This window comes from Egretta garzetta, unplaced genomic scaffold (genome assembly GCF_000687185.1).
Source record: "Egretta garzetta isolate BGI_Z169 unplaced genomic scaffold, ASM68718v1 scaffold114, whole genome shotgun sequence".
In the NCBI taxonomy this organism is placed as follows: Eukaryota; Metazoa; Chordata; class Aves; order Pelecaniformes; family Ardeidae; genus Egretta; species Egretta garzetta.
This window is the reverse complement of record NW_009259317.1, coordinates 981,063-1,002,982: the sequence shown is the minus strand read 5'-3', so window position 1 is coordinate 1,002,982 and position 21,920 is coordinate 981,063.

Here is a 21,920-nt window from a genome sequence, read left to right as displayed (position 1 = left end):
GAAAGAGTGAAATAAAGTGTCTAATTAAAGCAATATTTTTAGATTGGCAGTACAGATTTTACTGCTTTAATAGTTGCTACTCAAACCTATAACTCCTAAAAGCAAATGAATTCATTCTCATATCAGACTAAACCCACATGCCTTTCACTATCATCAAGAATAAACTAAGCAGACAATATGTTTTACAGCCAAATATACAACCTAGTTAGGAACCTAGCAAGATATGGAACCAATTGTCTTTTTTAAGTTAAAAAAATAAGGATTTCTTATTAGAAAGGTCTCTTTGGGGTTGCAGTTTCAAAATGTCTCTGAAATATGGAGAGTGCCTGAAAGCAGAAAATATATCTGTGAGGAATATTGTGCAAAATGAACCTAGGGAGATACGTGGATGAAGGATAAGAGACTCACTGCTGGGGCGGGGAAAAATTCTGGGTGGTTTATTCAGTAAATACGCGGGTGCACTAGGGCATGGAGAGCTTTTTTCAATGCTGCTGGTGGAAGCTGTGGCAGCAGACTGAAGAATGAAGTGGGATTAAGTAGCACTTTGCATTTTACGTAATACTTCCAGGTTTTCAAACGACATGGAGGTATTGATGAATAAACCCTCACGACCATATTCGCCTAAGTGCTGTTATCCCAGTTTTATGGGGGAGGGAAACAAAGAAGTGAAAAATGAAATGCCTTGAGTCACTGAGTCTATGGCAAAGTTGGAAACTATTTAGATCTCTTACCTCCCTGTTATATGGGCAAACAACAGGAGTGATGTGTTTCTATGTGTTAACAGCTAGAAAAGAAGTGGACTTCACTATTTGAATTCATCTCTAAAAGTTGTTGTTTAAAAAGGCTGAACAGAAATAGATTTCTCTCGGCTATTGCTATGGTTTCACTGCATTAGTGTCTGAAAACTTCTCCATTGCTAATGGAAATGAGACTCATGTGAAACTGGTATTAGTTACTGTTCTCGTTTTGTACCTGGGGAAGTAAACCAGGGAGGGTTATGTTCCTATTTAATCACCGCTGGTTTTCAGAACCCCCCCAGTGAAACCTGAAGCCTGCCAGTACTCCGGCTTGTGCTGGTGCGGTGGTGTGCAGTAGCACTTGGCTGTTCAGTCTCTGCCTGAACAACGTGCTGTCACGATTCATCACGACAGTTGTCCTCTGAAAGGGTTAAAGGGCAGGCAGGGATCTATCTAATCAATAAGTTCCTGGATTGTTAAGCCATTTTGGTTTGTCATTCCAATTGGTATAGATATGAATTGTGCATATTACAAGTTGGATCACTTGAATAGTCCTGACTTCTTATCCTTAATCTTTTCTGCACTAACCACCAGACTCTGCTGTGTCCGAACTGTGTTGTCATTTTCGCTCCAGAAAATGTGTTCTGGCTGCAGAGTTTCGTCCCTCATTACCAAAAGCAGAAGACTACAGCATCAATGGTCTCTGTCTTACTGCTGAAAGTTATATGCATTGGTGGGAAATTGGACTGATCAATGTGATAATACAGAATTTAAAAGGCCATTTGACGCTTCTGTGCCCAAGCATTTAAGTAGATCTTCTGATGCCTGGACTCGATAGACTGTACCCGTTCCCTTCGAATTTCTTACATTCTGTTACTTCTATGTGACTTCAGCCTTCTGTCATGGAACAGTGAATTGATTTTGCTCTTCTAAAGAAATAGCCTTAAATAGTGGCAGTCATCTTATCAAGCTTTTTATATAAAGGCTTTTCAGACTTTATTAATTTAAATTCACATTAGAGACCTTCAGGGCATGTTCAGCAGTCATTTTTTTCAATCGTTTTTGCATTGTGTTTATTTCTCCTAAAAAATCCCCCAAGGCAGGGCTGTGTTCCTGACACATTTCAGACTTCAACTCTTGGGCTTTGGCCTGTCTTCCTACATCTGTCCTGTTAGTCTTACTGTTGCCTGTCACCTTGTGCGTAAGCCAGACTGAACATAGCGAAGCCCCAAGTAAATCCCTGGCTCTGGGCTTTCGAGGGCGGAGGAGACAGGTTGTGGTGTGTGGGAAGGAGGAGAGAGGCTGTTTTCATCTGGCTTGCTCTTCTGCGGAGAGGCCAGAGTAGCTTTTGGAAGTGCTCCCCTATGTGGAGTGGTATCTCCTCAGTTTAACCTGCTGTTTATTTGAACCAAATACTCTTTGTTTAGTTAGGACCAGATTTCTTGCACACAGAGCTGCATCTAAACAGTATTGTTAGATGTGAAAATGAAGAAAGAGACACTGGTATAATCTGATGAAAGGTAGTAACCAATCTTATAATGAGAAAAAATGTAATTTGTACAGTGCTGAGATTGCTTCAAACATCTGAACAGGCAGCACTCAGACTTTTTTCCCTGTCACAAATCATCTTTAGGCAAATAATAAGCATGGATGTTCTGGTAGAACAGTTGACTATTACAAACTCTGATTGAAAATGGAGCCATAATGGAAACATTTCTGTTTGAAGTCCTAATATGGGCGAAGATGACAGGGCATTAAATCTATGTTGTTTATTTTCAGACAGCTTGTGAACAGAAGTGGTATACCTGGTCTTTCTGGCATGAATCCATTGCATTGGTTAGTAAAATGTTTTAGTGCAGCAGCCTAGTAATTTGATTAAACAGCACTGATTTCACTATACAGCCATAATATAACAGCTCTTAAAAATTTCCTTGTCATTTTTTTTCCCAATTGATATTGATGTTATTGTGAATATATACTATGTCTTCCTGGAAACTCTCACATAATGCTGAAAAGTAAAGCACAGACTTGATCTCCATGACTGATATATATTATTTACAAAATCTGGTTTAGTGTATCCTGAACTAGAGGATCAAGCTATTTCTCTGCTTCTATATCCGTTGTTTATGGGCTGCTGACCTTCAAAATACCATGTCTTATAAGACAACACAGTGGTTTATGTAAGTTGATAGACAGACAAATAGATGGGTTTCTATTAATAGGCTGATTGCTGTGACTGAAAAATTTAGTTATGCAAATGAACAGCCTTTTCCTCTCTGCTGAATTAATTATTAAGGAAGAAGAACAGAACAGAGATGGAGACACGAATTTTCAGCAGAGGTATAACTCAACTCTTCTTGATCCTCGGTGGGACTCTGCCTGTCCTCCTGCAGGCGTGTCCATCCTGGCCCATGGCCATGAGCTGCTCAGGGCCAGGCTCTGGAAGTCGGGGGAGTTTCACTCCCACTCCTTATTTCCAAGATGGAGGCACAGTGTCCTGGAAAGCCTCCTGTGGGGTTTCTTTGAAACCAAGCATGACAATTTCTATCCACTGCACATTTTTGGTCAACAGAATGGAGGCAAGGACTTGCCTGAAAGCAGCAGGAAGGACCAGGCATTCCATCCCTCTGGATTGACTGAGACAGCATTGGAAGGTGATGCAGACAAATTATTTGGCAGCCCTGGTTAGTTTGGGATTAAATGAGTCAAAGTCAAGCCTGGCTTGCTGGGCTGCTGCTAGGCAACAAGTAACTTTCTGCATTCAGAAGTTCCCCACTAATTGATTCTTGACACCATTCCCTGTTGGTTTGTATAAATAGAGAGCTGTTGCTGGGGGGAGGAGAGGAAAGCTGGGGTGCCAGGGAGCACCTGGTGCCGGCACGGCCCCGCCAGGTGGGTTGGATGTGCAGAGCGTCACCCCCATTGAGGAAGGGGTTCAGTCGCTGTAGGTGATGGCAACCACTCAGATTTCATATTTGATAAAGCAATACCGGTGTTAAGGAGCAAAGAAATCTACAGGAGTCACACAAAATACTGCAGTATGTCAGCCCTTTAATACATGCCCACCGAACACATGGCTTTTGCATCCACTTGTTCCTTGCTTATACGTGAATGACCAGTGCGGGAATGGGAAACAGCCTTCCTTACATGGCTAATATTTGGCAGGCTGGCACAGCGAGTGTAACGTCAACAGGATATCCCCCATGTGGAAGCCTAAAAGCACACAGAGGGGAGAGCTAGAGGAGAGATTTATAGCGGTTGGAGACATTGGGAGAGTCAAGCTAATGGAGAGAAAGGGGAAGCTTGCCTGAAGGAGAAAAGCAAGTCCAGCAAGTGTCTGAGTGTCAAAATCCTCTTTTATTGATGGCTCACTTCTGGAGTCTTTATTATATTGGCTCTATGCCTAACCCTGATAAGATTTTACCCTCACCACTAACTGCAAGTCTCAGGCATTTTAAAGGCTGCTTCATGAATTAAACTATTGTTCCTTATAAATAAACTCTAATTCTTTTTTCTCTCATACATTATTTATTTCCTAGCTCTTTCTTCTGCTGCAGAGAAATGAAAAGCAGAGAAGGAGGAGAACAGAAAGCAAGAGAATGAAAATGGGATGTTTCAAAGATGACGGGAGGAACATGATTGTTTTTTGACAATGGTGAAAATTCCCTTTCATGACACGGAGGTAAATGGCGGATGTTACATATCTATATCCAGCATGCACATGCTAAAACTTGCATGATATTCTTTGCTTCCTTTTTGGCATGATAGAAAAACATGTGCTATTACTCTCTTTCTATGTATTCCCATATTTTCTTGCAGACATTGGGGGGCATTTCTTTCTTCTTTGACATCCTCTCCGAAATGCTGTGTTGCAATAATGCTGATATCGTGCTGCTCAGGTGATGTGTTCCCCTAAACAGCTGGGAGGGTGGGGGGTGAAAGGAAATAGTTTTTCAGAAATATAGCAGTTCTGAAGCATATTGAGCGATAACAGAGAACACTTTGGATTTTGTCATTCATTTCACTTGGCCAATACCTTCAAACAGGGTTTCATTATTATGTTGAATGTTAATTGCTAATGACTATATCCATCCCCTTGCTGGATGAGATGGAACTATTGCCAGTGAGCACTACACCATATTTTTGATAGTTTCATTTATAAATCAGTAGCTATTCCATGCATATTTACATGTTGGAAAGACTGAATTAATATATTTTGGCATGCTTTTCAAATATGCTGCTACTGCATTTTTTATATCTGATTATGTCTCACTACCTTTCTTTTTTCCTTAACAGTGACAAAATCTATTTAAAGAGCAAACCTTTTTCTTTTTTATTAGAACTGCAGATTGTCACGGTTTAACCCTGGCTGGCAACTAAGTCCCATGCAGCTGCTTGCTCACTCCCCCTGCATTGGAAGGGGACAGAGAATCAGAAAAGTAAAAGTGAGCAAACTCGTGGGTTGACATAAAGACGGTTTAATAGGGAAAGCAAAAGTTGCGCACACAAGCAAAGCAAACCCAGGAATTCATTCACTGCTTCACATCAGCAGGCAGGTGTGCAGCCATCTCCAGGAAAACAGGGCTCCATCACATTTAACAATTGCTTGGGAAGACAAACACCATCAATCCGAATGTTCCCTCTCTTCTTCTTCTCCCAGCTTTTTATATCCTGAGCATGATGCCCTATGGTCTGGCATAGCCCTTTGGGCAGTTGGGGTCAGCTGTCCTGGCTGTGCCCCCTCCCAGCTTCTTGTGCCCCTGGCAGAGCAGGGGAAGCTGAAAAGTCCTTGCCCAGTGTGAGCACTGCTCAGCAACAACTAAACCATCAGTGTGTTATCAACATTCTTCTTATCCTAAATCCAAAGCACAGAACTATGCCAGCTACTAGGAAGAAAATTAACTCTGTCCCAGCCAAAACCAGGGCAAGCACAAATCCAAAACATAGCCCATACTAACTACTATGAAGAAAATTAACTCTGTCCCAGCCACAATCAGCACAGGTACAAGACAGAAGAAACAGGAGACCTGACTAACATGTATTCATTTATAAATGAGTGTATCCTGGTATACCTACCCTTTTTAAAATAGAAAAACATTCTGAAAGTATTTAGGCAAATTTAAATCCTGACCTTTGCTGTTTGCAATTCCTTTTGGAACAGCAAAAGTGAAATGCACTACCCAAGAGAGCAATACAGAGCCGAGAGAAAAATCAAAGTGACATATTTGTTCCTTTTTCTTTTTAAATTACATCTAGCTCTCTCTTGATGCAAAATAGTTGTGTTGCCATTTCATGCAAGCTTCCAAGAAAAGCTGTACGAGCTCTTCCAAAACCACTTCCTTTTTCAGATTTAGACCCATTTTATCTCTAAAGTTATATAACAATATATATTGCATATAATCTAATTTACACTACCTAGTTATTCAGAAATGCCTACCAGTTGGATCAGTACTCTTAAACTAACCTTTTGCACATATCAGCACTGCTAAATTGGCCCTGAGCTCTTCATAATTTCTGAATATTTAGGATTCACTGTATAATACATGATTATCTGGATAGTCATGCAAGGTTACTTTTGCAGAGACAGAAGACATGACAAAAATTCAGTGGGCTGCTGACTCCCTCACGGGAAACCTGAGAAGCCCTTCAGGGAGGTACAAAGATTCATCTCTAGTGTAATTACAGGGACTCCTTAGAGAGTTCACGCGTGAGACCAATTAGTCACAGTGTGTACATTCCCATTGCAATATTTTTCTGTCTCATCTTGCTAACACCCTTTTCCACTTTTTGCAGTAACTTTTCAGTCTTTAGAATAAAATTTGCAAACCACAACATGGAGATGAATTCAACATTAGGTAAAATAAATTAAAGCCTACACAGGAGATGAACATGAATACCCCCCATCACACCCAAAGAGCCAAAGCACATCTACACGTGCTTCAAAAAAGGATTTTAATCTTGGACAATCTTTTCTAGATTAACTAAAGAGGACATAGCCACTGTTGCCTCTGTTTACCTTGCTTTAGGAAAGAAAATACAAGTTAATTGCTATATCAATTTTCTCTAATCATTCTGCATTGTTAAATATTCTTTCTGTTAAAGGAATAACTATTCATTTTATTGTTATTATTAAAATATTGGTGCACTGCAATAAAAAGTTAAACGATGACTTAAATATGCCAGCGAAGTTTTTAGCTCTCCTTTTATACTGAATCTTAAATAGAAAGTAATTGCAATGATGACTTTGAGTAACCTCAGCTTAATGAAGGAATTGTGATTGTCTGCATTTGGAATTCTTACAAGGCAATCATGTAATAGATAATAATATCTACTGGGTTCTAACATCACCGTATAAGCATTATTTATGACTGCTTGCTGGCAAGGCAGTTACTCCATTTTCCAAGCCAAGTTGCAGTGAAAATTTTGGCAGCAATCAAAGAAGAGCCTCCAAAAATATGTATGTGAAATAAATAAGATTTCAGTCTTTTAGATGTGATCAACAAGAAAAGGTGAATAGTGTCACAAACTGTTACTTTCATTAATCTCTTTACACTGTCATTTTTTCTTCTGGGTGTTGGCACTAAGGTAAAGAAGGTAAAGTGCTAAGGTAAATAAACTCCCTCTGCTTTAGACCAAGATAGTCTAAGCTAATAATTTTTTTTCAGTGCTACAACTTCTTATTTCATTGCTGTTGGAGAGGCTTTATTTAATACACAGGACTAAAATCTCTATATTTGTGATCCCTCACTGGTTTGCTGAAGAAGAGCAGCGGCTTCACTTTCATATTCAGCCTTACTCAGCTGCTATCGGTCTCAGTAACAAGCGTTACTGATAGTGTCCTCAGGAGTCTCCTCAGGTTGCTTCACCCCCTATCTCACCATGCTACCCATGAAGGACGAGTTTCCTTGTGCCCTGGCACTGCCTACGCCAGCGACCAGGAAACACTCAGGGCGGGGATATCTGGCCCAGCCGCTCCTGAAGGAGCACACACAAGGGTCTGACCTCTACCGACCAGATAGCGAATATGGACTCAGGGTGAGGGGAGCACCCAAGATGTGAGGTCAGACCTGTCTTCATGCTCCTTTCGGCTTGTGTCCAGAAGGACTGGGGGGGCTGGCACTGTGCTAGGTGCTCCCTGGCTTGCTTGCCTGCAGAAATTACTTCTATCAACCATGCCAGCCCAGCAGGCAGCCAGGCTTGTCCCCATCTCCTTCTGATGCACATTTCCCTCATGCTGTCAAACTCCTGGTTAACATCGTCTGTCTGTGAGACCTCTGCCAGAGAGGATTATCATCCTGCCCAGAAGCCTCACCGCTACACAAATGAAACCAAGGACAGTAAAGAAGGACTAAATAAATATTTCATGCTGGCTGCAATGTGATTTTTGAGCAAATACAGTTTCATAAAAGCAAGAGAAGGATGAGTCAGCAACTGATTTTATAACCAGTTCTGGAGGTTTTTGAAGAACTGTCGGTTATTGGCATAAGAATAAGATCATTTCAGAGTCTCATATCCAGCATAGTAAGGAGGTATTTGAGGCAGAGTTCCTGGATGTTTTAGAAATCTGAGGGACAGATAGGAGGACTCCCACAGCACCAGAACAGCCACTAAAGATTCACGGAAACTAAGTGCACAGTAGTAGTAGAGTAGTAGAGAAAAAGAATACATAAAATATTGCCAAACCAATGCCTGTAGTTTGTGAAGACCCAGCAACGGGAATGACAGTGAACACATTGTGGAAGCCTTACTAAGCTCCTCAGGGAGAGCAAGTTGAGATCTCATGTCCTGTTCACCCTTTCTCAACTGTTGTAATTTTCCTTGTCTGCTAAATAAGAAAGCAGAACATAAACCCTTCAGGGAGTAATGATGGTGGTCACTATAGAAAGCACACTAAGACAAGCAGAGTGTCTTAGAACAGATGGAGCTGTGCAACAGCAAATGTACTGAAGATAGGGAAAACAGGCACAAGTAAGTAAAAGGAGAAAAGTAATCAGACAGAGGAGTTTGCTGCTTAAAAGCTTAAAAACAGAATTTCATTCCAAACAGGCTAGTTTGGGGTGGGAGAGTAGATTTTTAAAGTGTGAACTTCTGTATTTGCAACAGAATTTCCAGGCTATTAAGAAGTAATTACTGGTTGTGTTTACTGTCACTTTGTAATTGTAAAAAGTTACTAACCAAAATGTGTGGGAGATGAAGTATCTTCAATGACAATATCCCTTGCTAAGGAAAAAATTGCCTTTGCCTTGCCCACTAATCATCTGCCAAAAAAGTAGTTTGCATTGGAAATATTCCATTTTTATGCTAATGCTACTTGACTGTATCTGAGATTTCAGCACTGGGACTTAATATAAGCACCTCAGGAGAGATTCAGAATTGTCTGTCTTAGACAGAGACGGGAGAATGTACAAAATATTATTTTTAAGGAACAAGGTTATGATTCGGCTATTTTTTAAATAGAACTAAAACTACCCACATACTGCATAAATAATCTAGAGGTACATATAATGCTGGAGATAAAATTGAACCTAGAGCCTTAGACTCTGCTCATTTCCACTACATCTAATGAAGTCTGTGGAACTACAATAATGTATAAACAGTTTAAAAGAATAACAACTACTGTATTAAGTAGTAAATACAATTAATAGTTTAGGAACAAATAGCTTGTTTTAATGAAAAAATATTTTTTTTCTGTATACCATTAAGTTGTAAGAACTATAGACAAACTTCTGTAAGAATTATAGGCAAACTCTCGTAGGGTTCACAATTTAGAAAGAAAAACAAAAGGGTGTTGACAAGACAGGTTCAAAAGCAAACAAAAAATCATTTACATTCCTTCAAAAATTTTCCTCTGCTTTTTCACATTTCAGATGTTCAAAGTTAGGAATGTTAAAATGGCATAGGAACATACGTCAGTACCGAATCAGATCAAATGCACATCTAATCCAGTATCTCGTCTCTAGCAGTGGCCATAGCGTTGCCTAAGGAGGAATAAAAAACTGGCAAGCATATACAGTATGATGCTTCACAAGCATGAAAGTGATTTGCTTTCACTGCTTAGGGGTCAGTATACTTCAAAAACTATATTTTATTCCTCAAATAACTTTACCAAAACAACTAGAATTGTACTCAGAGAAGCCATTCATGTAGGATAGAGTTCCCACTAAGTAACAAGTACTTCTGTTTATCAAACGCCTATTATGCTTCATAAAGTATGTGTGCCCTTGTTTAAGAAAACAGGTACCTTTTAGAGCTATACATTAAAATTTAATATAATTCACAGATTATCATTGTGTTATCTTTTATTCCCATTATTAAGGTTGATAACTATTGAACTAAAAATTCAAGCATCAGCAAATATCTTTGCAACACTAAAAAATTTAGAAGATATGGGTGTCCAAATTAGTAGTAATTATTCCTGTATCTACATATGGGTCTGTGAAACCTATGTCCTGTGTCTCCTGAAAGGGTGACTTCTGTTTCAGCTGTCAAAGCCTAAAACTAACATCAGTCCTTTATTTTGATATGATAACAGTTTTTGAAATTGTTCTGATAAGGCAATGAATTGTATATTCAGAGTAGAATTGCAACTTTGAAAACAGCCAACACTCTTCTTGAAAAAAAATTGCTTCAGGGAGCACTGGGAATGCTTAAGTGAGCAGTAAGTATAATATTATCTGGTTTCCAAATGAAGGCTACCTTGTAGAGCTAATTAATGACTGTGAACACATAAAGAGGTCTGTTATGAATCCACCATAAAAATGCTAATAATTGTAAAATACATAAAATATGCACAAAGAAATATTCCTTTTTTTAATTATCTGAAAGCAGATCCTTGTTGAAATATAGACACATCACAACACAAAGTGTGTATGCAGCAATAGTATTTCATATAGTGATAATATTTTGGTTTATATAAGGTGGGAAAAAGAATGATCTCACCATTATGCATTACTTTCAGGAGAGAAGATGTTCTTTGGTCATTTTATGAGCATCTGTGCTTTCTCTGTCTAAATAGCTATAGGATTTCATAAAGTTTGAGTGCTTCAGTACTACTGAAGTATTTCTGAGATTTGTGAACATACTGGAATTGACCTGAGTGTTAGAACCTGCGAAAGCAGAATATAGTCTATGCACAACAAATATTTGCAGAGGTAGACTTCTAGCGAAATAGAAAAATCGAGATGTCTTTGTAGTATGTCAGCCTGCAGTAACAACATGTTTGTGAGAGACTCAAATGATGTAGAGGAGGTGGCTAGTAGGAATAATAATTTTGGCAAAGCTGATGCAAAGGAAGAAAAAATTTCCCCTTCCCTTCCCTTCCCTTCCCTTTGCCTCTCTCCATCCTCCCCTCCATTCCTCCCTCACCCCCCCTTCCCTCCCTTACTCCCTTTCTGCCTCCATTTCTCCTTTCATTTATCTCTTTTTCTTCTTTCGTTGCCTTTTCTTTTCTTCTTGTCTTTCTTTATTTAATCTTTTCTCTTTCTTCTTTCTTGTTTTTTTTTTTTTTTTTTTTACTATGTTTCTTTTTTTCCACTGCTCTTCATAGAGGAAAATAGAACCTAAGCCTCAGATGAAGTTAGTGTAATTGAATAATCTTTGTTAGTCTCAGCATCATTTCCTTGGCAAAAGAAAGATTGCATCACTGTGGTTAGAGATCCTTGTTTTTCTACTGCTGTAATTAAGATATCAGATCTGGTGTTACCTATGAAGGTCTTTTCAGATATTTGTTAAGGAAAAAACAAAGGGAGGATCTGAATTTAAAGGAAAAATCTCTTCTTCTTTATGAGTCTACCTACAATAAGAGGCAGAGGACTAAGGTCTGTAGCAGTTCATGCATCCTTTCTAGCAGTTTTGCAGCCTTTCTGTATCCCAAAGACAGTCTCAGTCATGCTCTGTGATAGTTCTTCCAGCATGCAGATGGGCAAATACTCATTTTATGGAAATTTTCATAAAATACCAGAGAGGTCAAAGAGAGCCTGTGTGTACCGATCATTTAAAAATAAAAGAGGCAACTGCTCAATTAATGCTCTATGGTATATTCCCTGGTGCCCAAGGGGAAAAATGTGGTCAATGTCTTTCTCTTAGGGAGATTGCAAATAAAATGATGTAGTACTTATTGCATGAAGTTTGAATCAAAGCCTATCTCACGTGTAGAATTCTTGTCTACTCAGAGAGAGTAAAATTCAGACTGTAAAAAAACCCTGCAGGAACCAGCAAGCACTAAAATCCTGCCTGTCACGGCACAGCTATCGTACCCATGTGAGACTCAGATATCAGCAAGGTCCCCAAAGTGGGACTGGGGTTCTGTTCATGACCAAGATGGTGTCATGTGTCGTCTCTACGAACATGAAAAATGTATTGCTGCTGCCTCCCACACTCTCCCCAGAAACTCAAGGGACAGCATTTCGACAGCATATCTTGACATCAAATATACAATACAGAAAATTATCTTAAAAGGCACATTCAAAATCAAAATTACCAAAATTTAATACAAGGAATTATACTTGCTCTTTTCCCAATATTATGTATATGCTTTTCAAAATAATCTAAAAAAAAAATGCTAAAAATACTTTTGCAAGACTAAATAATTTTACTCTTCCTTAAAAGCATTTTGATATGCCAAATACAGATCTCGTTACCCAAAAAGAGGACTCTTTTTTTTGTGGAGAACGGGTGATCTTGAACTTCCAAGGAGCAGCCAGGGGCTGGATCAGCCCTCACTGCAGTTTACAGCCACCCTGAGTATGCTCTGGGTCACGTGCAAGCTGCCTGCGGGATCACACACTTAATAGTTTTATTCCTAGAGTAGAGTGTGCTCATGCCACATCTGCCATCCTAACCCCACCACCTAACCCTTGTGCAAAGGGACAAAAAACCCCAAAGGCTTAAAAGAAGGTGACTGGACCGAATGTAACTAGAGTGAAACCACAGTTAACAGTGTGTAAAACAGTCTCTGGATAGGTTTTCTAGGTCAGTTTTTGTGCTGTAGTATAGCAAAGCTAAAGATAAAGCTTACTGTGCCTCTATCAAGGACAATTGCAGATATATATATGTATCATCATGGATGTTCCATTTAGACACACCTTGTGCTATGATCAATTAGAGGGTGGTCTAACTAATTTAAGAATTACTTAAATTCATTACTTCGTTTTTTTTCCATATCTAATGCAATAACAAGAGCCCATATTTTTCTGTTTAAAATAGTGCAGTTAGAGAATGCCAAAAAGAATCAAGAGAAAAAATTGCATTTATGAAACCAATTTCTGTAAATATCCAGCTTGCTGAGAAGGTAGCTGCAACCATTACATGTAAGTGCTTAGATTAATGCATCACTAAGGAACAAGTCAGGTGTTAATGAAACACTTTCATCCACACATCCAAAGAATAAGACGGTCAAGTAATTTCAAATGAGTTAGTGAACCACCTACATTAGCTAACAGGTCAGCAGTCCACAGGTGAAATACTTACAAAAGCTGTTGAACTATCTACCCTCCCTAGTGCCTTCTATGAGCGTAAAGCAAAGAAAATGTCACATTTTCTCCCTTATGACTGCAAAATGCTTTTAAAGTTAGGAATTCACTTAGTATACCATATGCAGTTAACATTATAAAGTTTTATTTTATTCCTTCAGATGTAGGAAACCTGTATTAAAGTCACAATCCTGCAAACGATGTGCTGAATTTAATGTGGTAAAGACTGTTTGTAGATGACAGGAGACATTACATTTGCCTGTTTATTTTGGTTTATGATTTGGAGGTTGTTTACAGTCCAAAATAAAATAACAAATCCAGACTTCATCCAACTTCTGTTCAGATACCTTGAAATAGATTTTAAACCCATCACTTTTTTTCCCTCCATTTAGGCATTGCTGAACACTGCATCTTGACTGGACCTCCAGGAAGCCCGCTGGTCCATCCCCCAAAGCAGGAACAGCTATACCCTGTGGCATTCCTCACGGATGTTTGTTTCTTATTCTTAAAAACCCCAAGTGACAGCAACTCTACAACATCCCCAGGCACTCTGTTCTCATGTTATTCTATGTTTGCCTTTGGAGTTTTTCCTTAATGTCTAATCTAAGTGTCCCTTGCCACAGTTTAAACCCATTATTTCTTCTCCTACCCTCTATGGAGATAGAGAACAGATTAATCACTCTTTTTCCTTTCAGTTGTCCTTTAGATAGCTAAAGTTAGTTATCGTACTCCTCCTTTGTCTTCATGGTCTCCTCAGGAAAGGCATTGTTATTTAGCATCATTGCAAAATGAGGAGGCAATCTTTTCTGGTGATATTTATGTAATTATTGTCAAGGGAATAGTCTTTCTACTGTATAAGTTTCCAGCGGTATTTGCAATGGGATTATGTTAGGAGAAATGACAATATTGTTCCTTTTTGTAGTTCTATGGGGATAAAAAGAATAAAATGGTCTAATGGGAACAATTGCAGGAGAGAGAACCCTTCAATGAATTTTTGGGCTGCAGCTGGCTGACAGCTTCTCTTCCAGTTAAACAGTACTCCTTGTCTTACCCTGGCTGCGGCTTGTGTAACAGCATGGGAAAGGGAACCTGATGGGTCAAAACAAAATGTAAGGCAGTGTTTTACATGTGAGTGTGTGAAGGCGTGAACATGCACAGGGGAGGATGTTCTGAAGATGCTTTTGAAGATGTTTCCTCCCCCATGTGTATAGTCAAGTCAAGTCTTTGTGTCACTGGGAAAGAGCAGTAACTACAAGGAGAATATTTGTTTCTACTTACTGATTCTTTGGCACCTGAAGCAACTTCTTTGCTCTCTCACAGTCACATCTCCACTCATTTTGACTTGCATGGGCACCTTTCAACTGCCATTTGGGACCTACAGCCTCTCCTTTAGGATAGCAGTGTCAGCAGGGGTCTTGGAAACCTGGGCATATTTGCTCCTGTTCTGTGCTGCCATCAAAAGAGACTTTTTGTCCTACCCTGCTACAGCTTTGGCTACAATGCAGAACTGCAAGGTGAAGCCAGAAGTAATTTTTGCAACACAATTTTCTTACTTTTTGTCTCACTGTATTGTTTAGGGGAGTCCATTATGGTCACATGTGCCTCCATGATGTCGGGTGTGGGATGTCGAAAGACCTCTGTCTGGTGAGGAAAGCAGCTGCTATGAGGACATCTGAACTCATGTTATCTACAAACCTCAAGAGTCTTTGATTAACTTTTATATTTATGTTTCCAAGATGTTTTGCAAGGACCTCTTGGATCTCTCCTGATGTTTATGTTTCAGAGCTCATTCTTCACATTTCTTGAAATTTAGAGTCAGCTATATGCTTCTCTGCAAGTTGAGTCAATGAGTCATAACAGCCTTACCTTATCTAATTTATAATTGTTATTACTTAATGATCTTGAAAGTAGTAAAATTAAAATGGTAATAAAGTAAACAGCATACTGAGATTAAACTCAGATGCTCAATAAAGTGTTTTAGTAACTTTACATTACAGATTATAATGGTTCATATAATTCTTTCTGATATACAAGTGCCATAGCAGCATTTGGCATTTATAACAATTTTTAGAAGAAATTTTACTTACGGCTAATTTGCAAACTGATGCAGAGAGATGTCAGCGCTTATTCCTTAATATGAAAGTAGGACATGGGCTGTTGTGATTTTAGAGAGCTAATACAGAATTGAAAAACCGAATCATATTTTAGGCACCTGTCTTCCCCTTTCCTTTAAGGGGAATACATAAGCCACTATTAAGTCTATGTGGGAATTATGTGCCTCAAAGAAGAATGCCAAAAACTTGCACACAGGAGCTATCTGCAAGAAAAGTTTGGCACAAATCCATTCTGAAATCCATCAATTTATCAATCTTTGATTTCAAAGCCCACATGAGAACCTACATCCATACTTTGTAAACACCTAGACTGGCAAACCTGCCTTCCCTCCTTTCTTTCCTTCTTTCTTTATTTCCTTCCCTCTTTCTTTCTCTCTTTTATTTTTTTTTTTCTTTTTAATAATTAAACACAGATTTACCAGGGTTTTTAGTCACCACCTCTCTCAGCCCCTCCTCCCACTGACTCGCCACATGTTCTCAGCATAGAACTGAAGCTTCTCCCTCCTTCAAATGAAATGTGCCAGATACAGGAAGGCAGGCAGAGGCTGCATGGCTGTGCAGAAGTCACGGGGTTGGTGCTCACCCCTGTCCATACCCCATACTGCTCATCTGCTCTATCATGCAGCCTGACCTGGCTGCAGTTCCCCTTAGCCCTCATTTGCAGTGAGGATCTGTCAAAAGTCGATGGAATTACTGTTGCTCATCTTTTGTACAGGTGCCTATGAAGCATCCAAACCTGCATCTAGTTTCTTCCTCCAACAGTGAGATTCAAACATGTATCTTCCTTTAATTGATTACTTTTGAGAATAAGCTGGGCATCACTGACAAAAAGCTCAAAAATTTTGGAGATACCAGGAATGTGATTGCCCTGTACTTGTTCAAGGTGAGGAAGCCTGTCTTCCCAAATGAAGATATCCTCCAGAAACTGCCACGGGAAGGATGAGCTACAGTGATACATTTTCCATTTTGAAAGTCTTTTTGCTCTGACACACCTTATGAGGAAAGAGCAACCGTGCTTCAGATTCTGGTTGAAAGTTATTTCTACCTCTTATATCTCTGTTGTTGACTTGTCTTGTGCTCTTCTCAGGAAGTTCAACTCTGGCCAAAATATCTGTAGGTGCTCAGAGCGGAAGCGTCAGAAGCCATGGAGGGGCTGCATCTGTCACAAGACCTGAGTAACTCCTAACTGACAGGAGTGAGCATTAGACAGACTCCTCATGAGAATGAGAGAGTCCTTGTGCTGAACCAACTCTAAGTCCTGAGACTTAAAACAGCTGGATTGCCTTACAGCAGTCTGGTGGGCCTGTGGGGTGTGAGATGTCAAGCTACCAGACAAGCTTCTTCTTGACATGGGGATGATAGGCTCCCCCAGGAACTGGATGTTGGTAAGTGAATTAGGTCATTTCCCCAGCTGAAAAACAGCCCAGACTTAAATAGTTGCATTCATTTACACTCAGCGGAGCTCAATATTTAGCTTTGACTTTTGTACTTGCTTTCTCATATATTAACTTCTAATCTTAGTGAGCTTTTTGCATTTTCCCCTTTTTCCTCATGGAAAAAAATGTCACTGCAGCATTGAAGGCATCACTCAGCAGCCACCATAGTGAAGCAGACATTGATCTATACGATGATGCAAATTTCTTAATTCTCAGTTTGCTGAGTGAGTTAGTTGTTTTAAAGCCACTTTTCATCAAGAGCTTTGTAGCTGCGCCTCTGTCCCAATGTAACTCAGGAAGCATTTTTATTTACATGGTTCTTGGAGACCACCTCATTGTCTTAATGTAAATATCACACGTAAAATTATTTCTACCCATTTTCCACCTATTGCTCAGAACACAAATGGTTCTGGAAACTTGAGATTTCCCATAAAACCCCCTGATAACTGCACTTGACTGTGTTGCTTTCTGTAAGGGTATAAAATAGTATCCTAACAAGATTTTATGGCTAATCTTTCATGGTAATTATGAAATTTATTTACCTCACCACAGTATGTTTGAAATTGTATTTAAAGATTCAGGCGGTGTTTATTCGGTTCCAGTAACAATTTAGCTTTCCACAGAGCAGCAAGTCATACTCATAAAAATAAGACTCATTTTATACTATGCCAGTGCACCAAATAAAATTTATGAACTTGGAAATGTGTTTAAAGTCTGAATGTTTCTTATTTCTCCTAAGCAAACAAAGTGAAAAACACTTTCACTAATGTATATAGTCCTCTGTTTAAAAAAGATCTCAGGGAAGATAAAGGCCTTCCATGAGTGTCTTCTATTTTGATAAGGACCAAAAGAAATAATAGTTTATCACCAGATTTTTATTTGTCTTTGTAAGAAGCAAATGTTCAAATTGGGAAAGTCAAATTTTTGGTTCTCTTATTTGCTTATTAGACTGGCTCTACTCTAGATCTAGAACTTGTGTCATCATTAGCACCCTGTGTATTTTCTGCCAGAAAGGTCATATTTTAAGGTGGCAGCCTAACAGAAGCAAGCAGTCCATTAGTCCACACTAAAGTTGAAGGTCACTGCTATCAGAATTTGAGATTCATTTGAGATCAATTGAAGTTCAAGCATGTATCTGAAACACAGTAATAAAAGCAAACTCTTCTGCTGGTCTATAAAGTCCTATGACTTGGAACTTGACCTTTTCTGGTCTTCTGCTACAATTTTTTGGGTGCTGAAGTCAGAAACTAGAGTGAGTGTAGCTTGCAGGACACAGCTGCTTTCTGCCCAAGGGAATGAAATGATGAACGAATAACTGCAGATATACAAAATGCTTTATTTTTCTTGAATATAAATGTCTAAACTATCAAACAGAAAAAAAAAAGGAAAGAAGCATAACATTATATTTTTTTAGCTATGCTGTTAGCCGATGTAAAAAATCTTAGTTCCCACTTTCCTTGAAATAAAGCACTTTATAGAATCTGTGGGTCAAATATCTGAGGGCGCGTCCAGCACTTTTCTGTACTGATGTGCATATTTGGCACTTATGTATATTGCCTGTTAAACAGTCAGAGAAAGCTTTTTTTTTCCCTGTGATGAGCCTCACCATTGTTGCACAATGAGAATCATATTTGATTTCAATATCTTTTTGAAGATACATGCAGCATCTGTTCCTCTTGTTGTCTTTCTCTGACTCAAAATTCCCATGGAATCTGCTGTAATTGTTCCTCAGACTTCACAAAACTAATTTCATGTAAACCAGCTCCATTGAATATCACTGATCTATTGGAAATGAATCTGTTATACAATCCATGTATAATGCATGGCTGATTCTAAATTAATAACTCTTTCCATGCACAATAATAAACCTTACTGTAATTAGTTTATATAACACAGAGAATTTACCATCATATCATACCCATGCAACTGTTCCGGTTAACAGTAAAAAAAACCAAAACCAAACCTGAATTCACGTGCATAACTGCGCACTGCCAAGGGCAGACACCTGGAAGTGAGAAGAGTCAGACTTTATTTCAAGTCAGCCTCTGAATTTTTTATGGTCTTAGGCAAGTCATTAGTATTTATGCCATAATTTTACAATATGTAAAAGAGGAATAATGATGCCTGATGACCTCTGTGAAGGTGTTTTGAGATTTTATTTTACTGGAAATGTTATTGCTACTGTTCTTCAGGGAATAAACCTACCCCACAGAACTGTGTAGAAGCTTCAAAGAACACAGAACATGAATGAGCAGATTTAAGAGTCCCAGACAGGAGGTAAGTTAAACCTTCAAAGCTTTGAATCCTGTCTGGGGCTTTGTCCTGGTTTTGCCTGCTATAGAGTTAATTTTCTTCCCAGTAGCTGTCATAGTCCTACATTTTGGATTTAGGATGAGAAGAATGTTGATAACACACTGATGGTTTAGTTGTTGCTGAGCAGCGCTTACACTAAGTCAAGGACTTTTCACCTTCCTCTGCTCTGCCAGGGGCACAAGAAGCTGGGAGGGGGCACAGCCAGGACAGCTGACCCCAACTGCCCAAAGGGCTATGCCAGACCATAGGACATCATGCTCAGTATATAAACTGTGGAAAGCTTGCCAAGCGGGAGTGATTGCTGCTTGGGGACAGGCTGGGCATCGGTCAGCGGGTGGTGAGCAATTGCATTGTGCATCACTTGTTTTGTACATTCTTTTATTATTATTCCTCTGTTGTTTATTAAACTGTCTTTATCGCAACCCACGTGTTTTAGGGGTTTTTTTCTGATTTTCTCCCCCATCCCATTTTATACACAAAAACTACAAATATCCAGATCCCTCCTCCCACCCTACCACGAAAAAAGAAAGGGGAAAAAAAAAGAAAACTACATGAAAAATAGAACCATAAATCTTCAAATATCATGATATGAAACTTTAAGTAAAGTTAGAAGCAACTCAGGAGTACACCTCAGCACTGGACCTGCAGTAGCATACTTGTAGGACTTGAAAAATCTTAGCAGAATGAGATAATACTAACCCAGGTGGATTTTTAACTTCTTTTCCTTCACTTTGCTACTTATGTCTACAAAAGGTGAAAGGAAATAAAGAACTATGCCTGAAAATGGTGGTCCTTCCTACGCATCACTAGGCTTCTGTACAGTCTGCATCTACACAATCACAGAGAAAAAAATGGAGTGAAATGGAGCGATGTAAGAAGTGATGGAGGCTCTTTATGGCACATCTGGAAGAGTGAATAGTCAAACTGTGAATAGGATCCTTATTTACCTAAAAAAGGAAATTTTTTTAAGTATATATCTGATACTGAACCTGCCAGGGGAATGCTGGTTACCTGAATGAGCTTCATTTTGTTCCTTCACTGTAGTTTTTAAGCTGCCTCCTGATAGTGCGTTTATCCAGAGCAGAAAACATTTGACGATGACATCTAGTAAAGAATATTGGCCGTGTGTATTGCAGAAAGTATACAGATATATTAGGTAAGTAAAAGGATAGACTTTCCAAGAAGCATGCAATAAAATTAACAAAAAAAAAAGAAAAAATGACCAGTTCTGCAGATATGAGTATTCTTGATTTCTATTTTCTGTACAGAAATTATGCAGATATGTAGTGTGCCAGCCAGGCATCATGGGGCAATTAATTCCAAATATAAGCAATTCAATGAAGCAGGTTGCTTGGTTTGGTTTTTTTTTTTTACTATTTTAAAAATATCTAACTTCCCTGAGAAAATTGGAGTTTTTCATACCAGCTAAGCATAACAATTAGGCAATATTGTATGCGAAAGTATGAAGTTTTTTAGTCTTTCCTCTCTGTGTTTAGCTTCTCCCACCATTTTGAGAAACATCTGCGTTACTGGTATTAAAAGCATACTCTTATGAAATTGTCTGCTTATTCTGTTTCCACATTTTAAATATTATCAAAAGCAAAGAAATAGTAGAAAATATCTTTAGCCTTAAGGCTAGAGCACTGATAAAACTGTCTTGAATGAAAGCCTCTGAGACTCTTCTCATTTATTTCAGCAGACTCTGTTTGAAGCACTGTATCCAGATGGATCTGTGTATCTCTGAGTGACAATCCTTGTCACAACAAGGTTACAGCAGATAACTGACTGCAATTCTCATTTGAGAGAGCCAGGATTAGTCATTCTGACTCTTTCCATCCATCTTCACAGGGGAAGATGCTAATAGAAGGGTTATCACGAACATACAAAAAATGCATACATTATTGCAGCTGCACAAATGAATATCAGTATTAAATTCCCCTGCATTTCCACCACAAGCTAATCAGTCTCAATAAAATTATCTTCATGTGGCTACATTGTATGAAAGGACATTTTTCCAATAGTTAATTGAAATTTAATTCTTAATTGTGAGGAGGCTATTTTGTAAGTCATTTCATAGAAAACAAGCTGTTTTGTGAGTGGGGGAACTAATGAAGCTGCGCTTCCAGCAGATTTGTGACTTGTCATTTTCCTCCCATTTAAAAAAAAAAATCTCCGGTCACCTTCTGAAGCTTTTTGTCACCTTTTCTAAATTTCTTCCCAGGATGCTCTGCTTCCTCTCCTGTTCCTTATTTGTCTTTCCCTGGGCTGTGCTGAGATTAGGTTAGAATTATTCACAGTGGGTAGGCATGAGGCTTTATATCAGCTGGTTGATATCTGAATGAAAAGGACTTTTTTGTTTTCTTTCCCATCTCTCGGCAGATCAGGAACAGAATCCTGCTGAGACCTCCACCCCTTTGTCAGATTTGGTTGAAATTGGCTAAGACAGACATGTGATCATGGAAGATGCAACAGAAATCTCACTATTCCCCTTTCCACCCCAAACCCAAAGCATGAATGTCATAACCACAAAATGCATCTCCATGTTGGCTCACAATAACTTAGATCAAACAACAAACACTGTGTTAGCTGAATAGGTTGCAAAGTTGCTGCAAAGCCGGTGCCCTTCAAGCAGAGCAATATTTTAGCTGACATGTACTATAGTATCTCCAAAGCTAACCTTAGTAAATTGGATTTGTACTGGAAGATGGGAAGCATTTTTTCCTTTGAAACTGGACCGGATAAAGAACAGTGTGGTGTGCAGGCATCACTAGCATTGCCATCAAACACAAGACATCCACCTACCACCCAAGCACCTGAGTGAGGGCTGATCTCCCTCGAGCAGGGTCTTCC